The sequence below is a fragment of the Enhydra lutris genome, unplaced genomic scaffold (genome assembly GCF_002288905.1).
Source record: "Enhydra lutris kenyoni isolate GAN:26980312 unplaced genomic scaffold, ASM228890v2 scaffoldscaffold1, whole genome shotgun sequence".
In the NCBI taxonomy this organism is placed as follows: Eukaryota; Metazoa; Chordata; class Mammalia; order Carnivora; family Mustelidae; genus Enhydra; species Enhydra lutris.
Genome location: NW_019154085.1, coordinates 31,269,167 through 31,274,096, shown reverse-complemented (window position 1 = coordinate 31,274,096; position 4,930 = coordinate 31,269,167).

Here is a 4,930-nt window from a genome sequence, read left to right as displayed (position 1 = left end):
CTTGTATGACCTCCGCAAGTTATGTAAAATGTCAGAGGAAACATTAAAGTGCCGTTGTATAAATTTACTCTTACAATTAAATTCGAACGTATACAAAACTGATTTCTATGAAGAGTTAAATCTTTTTAGAGAAGTTTTTTCTCAAGAATCATTGGCTCTAAATGTACTAAAATTTATATTTCAAAATAAATTATCAAAAATTTCTCCCAATATTGCCGCAGCCTATAAAATGCCCTTAACTATAGTTACACTTGCATCAGCATAAAGATCCTTCTCAAAGTTAAAAATGCTCAAAAATCATTTGTAATCTTTCATTTGCTGAGAATGATTACTTTCAATTATATTGATTGAAAATGAAGTTGCTAAAAGTATAAGTTTGATTGATCTAAAAAAATGAAGACAACCAGAAACATTTTTATGATCACTCAAGATATCATATAAGCACTTAATAAAGTTTTGACTTTATTAGGATTATTATTTCTTATACAAATATAATACTAAAAGCTTTTTTTTTTGCATTTTCTAAGCTGATATTGTAACTGATGTATTACTGCTACTCCATTATGTTTCATAGGAATAAAATAATTTTAACGATTAAAAACTTACTCTTTCCCTCTCTTAAACAGCATTTCCTCTCCTGCTTTTGGAAAAAGAGGCCCTGAATTTTCATTTTGTGCAGGTCCCATAAATTATGTAGTTGGTCTTGTCTGTGACATTTGAGGAGCACCCTCAGGAGTAGAAACAAACAAACACGACAACAAAGAAAAACAGTCAGAAGACCCAGTTTCAAAACCCAGCTCTGGGACACTCTAAGACATATTGTTCATGTTTTCAATATACCGAAGACAAAAATGGTGCTGAGACTGTGACAGAACAGAGAAGACTAAAGATACATGTCAAATATAAGGAACACAGAAACACGGATTGAATCTTGGGTGGGAAGAAGATCATAAAGAAAATTTGGGGAACAACATTGAATATGGACTTGATATTAGGTGATGTCACTGAATTGACATGTCACTTGTGATGATGGTATTGTGACTCCTAGAAGAATGTCCTGCTCTTAGGGAATACATCGATTTTTAGGAGTCAGGTGTTATGGCAATTCTTGAATGGTTAGACAAAAGAGCGAATGGGAGGATGGTCTAAGAGCAAGGCAAATGTTAATCAATGAATCTGGCTTAAAAGGGTGCTTGTGTTTATTGTATTATTTCACTTTTTTGAAGGTTTGAGGTTTTTCACACACAAAAAAAGGGAGAAAACAAACAAATGACAGAGCACAGAAGGGCTTTCTAGAAAGTTGGTAATTTATATATTTAGACATGGGGAGTTGTTGCAAGGACATCTTTAATTTCTACGATTCGCCCAGCTACTTGCTTATCATCTCTGCACTCTTTTGTATGGATCTGTTCGTCAGTTCAAATGATTTAAAATGGTGCTTGGTAACTGAGCAAGAGATACCCAAATGTGACGCATTGTTATACCGCTGAGTGAACATATGCCAGGGCTCAGTGTTTTTTGAGCGCAAGGATTTTGCCAATTAGTCAGACAATCACTTTCCTTTTGTTTGTTTTGCACACCAGATTCCAAATTTCACATTCAAAATTTTAGTCAAAAGCTCCGTATGGAGAAGGATCAGGAATAATATGAGGAAAATTAATTGACGACAACTTGCGCAGGGGTGGACCTGGGCCGTACAGCCTGATGCGGATACAATTTTGAGGCCCCTCCTTGAGGAAAATAATGCAAAATTAGACCTGAAAATAAATGTGGATTTAGGAAGGGTCTAGGAAGGGAGGGCTCAGAAAGTCTCCATCTTCATGAAAAATCTGCTTCTGGTTTTTTTTCCCCATTATTTAAAGTTGGAACAAAGGAAAAAAGTTATTCTTATTTAGATTTTTCCATTTCTAACATTACTATATTTACTACATTTATATTGTTTCTTCAGGAACCTCTAGGGACAGATCTTGGTTTTTTCATGCCTATGGGAGTGAGCTTTCCCTGTTTCCTTCTCTACAATAGCTAGAAGAGAAGTACTGGTCTATAGACTAGTATTATGGAAAAGAAAGGAACAGTAGAGTCTCTGATTTCCTCCCATCTGAAATGACATAAAATAATACACACTCCACCATCGTTGCCAAACTCAGCCTAGCTCATGTGCCAGGTCCTGGGGAAGAGCCCACAAGTGACCAAATTGAGCTTTGTTTAGTCCTCCTAATGGCCTCCTGAGATGGGAATTATTATTCCCATTTGGTAGCTGAAAACATTTTCCCTGAGTTCATCCAGAGAGTAGTGCTTGAGCCAGAATTTAAATTAAGGTTTTGTGCTTCTGAGACCCGCACGCTAACCGTTGCACTCCCCACTGTACTAGCCAACTGGAACAACTTATGTTGCAAGACAGGACAGACACATGACTGCTATCTCAAGTTCAGAGATCTGGTGTCAGCTTTTCATGCCTCTAATAAAAGAAATGAAATACAGAATAGTTGAATTTCAAAGCAGGGACTGGAGAGTAACAGGGCAGAAGAATAAGCCCAATGCAGCTATGTGACTTAGGCTCTCACTTCTACCAAGATCAGTCCTTCCCACTTAGCTCCTGGAACTCTCCAATGTCAAAAAGGAAAACAAGCAAGTGGGACATTTCATGAGTAGGAAAATGCATCTCGTTGATGTACATTTGTTTTTGTTTTTTTTTACGTTAATGCTCATACTCCAGTTGCTAAATTAATGCAATTTCTTAGTTTCTTTTCCTAATCAAATGACTTTTTTCTCTTATCTCAGACAAACTCTCCAGGATAGCTTAGCAACATATGCCTTTTTTTTTTTTAAAAACAACTAATTTTACTCCATTTTGGAAAGTTTCTGTGAAATTCATGTTGGAAAGTCTTCTCTCTCCTCTTTGGTTCTCTTTCAAGAACTGACAAACATCAACCAATCAATCAATCAATCTCAAGATTTCATTAATAAATTAACATACGCAGGGTCAGATTTTTTTTCTGTCAAAAATCATATGGAAAACTTATGTATTCTTTCTGCTTTGTGTAAACTCCAAATAAGCATTAAGTCAGCCTGTCTTGACTTGGTATCAATCCCCAGGACTGTGACTGGCAAAGCTGAAACAGATTTCAAAACCAGTTAAAAAGGGATAATCATTGATAGATTTAAAGAAGAAGAAGGAGGAGGAGAAAGGAGAAGAAAAAGAAGTTAATCTTTTGAAGGCAACAGCTGAGGGCATTTGGTGCAATCAGACAATCTTCGAATGGCCAGGGACCTCGATACTCATTAGGTCTTCCTTTGTGGCATGAAAGATCTCTGCCTTCCTCTAGTGATACTGTCCATGGACCCGTTCTCTGCAGTACACAAAACAGATATGTTTTCCTCATAGGTCTGGCAAACAAGTCTTGTCTTTCATTATAAAGACAAGTTGATACTGAGACAAGTGGAATCCACTCCCACTTGTGTTTGAATTCCTGGGTTGCGACTGAGGCTGTCGGGAAGGGAGCATGGAATCGCTATTGGCTGCTAGTTCAGACCTGATTCTTTGGCGTTAAGGCTTTGAATAACCCAAAACGGGGCAATCAAAAGTCCTTCAGGTTTTTGGTGAATGGCTTTATAATTCCAGGAGAACGGGGTGGAAGGCAGATATTCAGTCGCCAATTAAAAAAATAAATTGTAGAAACACCTGGGTGGCGCAGTGGGTTAAGCCTCTGCCTTTGGCTCAGGTCATGGTCTCAGGGTCCTGGGATCGAGCCCCACATCGAGCTCTCTGCTCAGCGGGGAGTCTGCTTCCTCCTCTCCCTCTGCCTGCCTCTCTGCCTACTTGTGATGTCTCTCTCTCTCTCTGTGTCAAATAAATAAATAAAATCTTTAAAAATATATATAAATTGTAATATAAGAAATACATGTCATATTTATTCTCTCTCCCACTCTCTCCTTGTGGGAGGACTCCAGCTACATGTTTCTTGGGAGTAGAGAACAAAATCCTTTCGGATTGCAACTTTAGCCACATTTATGATGGGCAGAACTTAAGTTTCTTGAAGTTTCACATCCCTCCACGTGCCTCTTGGAGAACACCTTAACTAAACTATTCTTGGGAAACTGGACGAGATGCTCCCCCATCCAGTGTGTGGCCGAGATGCCTTGTAGACCTGTCAAGAACTCTTTGGAGAGGGATGGGACATGTGTTTTGACCCCTAGAGGGTCCATCTCACAGTTTTCTCTCAGGTTTACGAAGGCCTGTTGCAGATGCCACGGTAAGAGGGCCCAACTATTCAGTACTCATTCACTGTAGCTGATAGCAAAAGAACTCCTTAATACTGTCTTATCTTTCCTTACAACCATTATGTCAATGCAGTGGTAGAGAGTAACATAAACAGATGAAATTTACACTCAATTTAGTAGAAACCATGGACTTACATGAGCCTATAGTTTCTCCCTAACCAAAGCAGTCATTATTCAACAAATATTTGTTCCATGTGCCAACATGAAGAAAACTCACTTCAAGTTTGGCTGAAACTTTGCCCCAGTGACCAACCAGCCTCATCGTTAGTAACGATGAGCATGATAGATGCTAAACACTGAGTACAAGAAGCAGATGTTGGGAGCAGAGAGGACCAACGCTTACAAATAAACAGTGACTAATTAACCCTGCGTGACTCAGAGTAGACCACCTGGCTATTTTCAAGGTTATGAGATGGAGGCAGCGGGGGGAAGGAAAAGCACAGTTTCAACAAGCTCAGTGCTAAGCACAGGATTTTGTCGAGGGAGCCCGTCTTACGGTTGACAAACTAGGCTTGGAAATTATGCAGAGACACCAGGAGCTGGCGCTCAAATGAGAGAAGAATGCCATGAAGCTGTGCGTGTGACTGTCTTGGCTTGTTTGCTGCACATGTAAATCATTACAGGTAGTTAATTACCAATCAGTACTTAT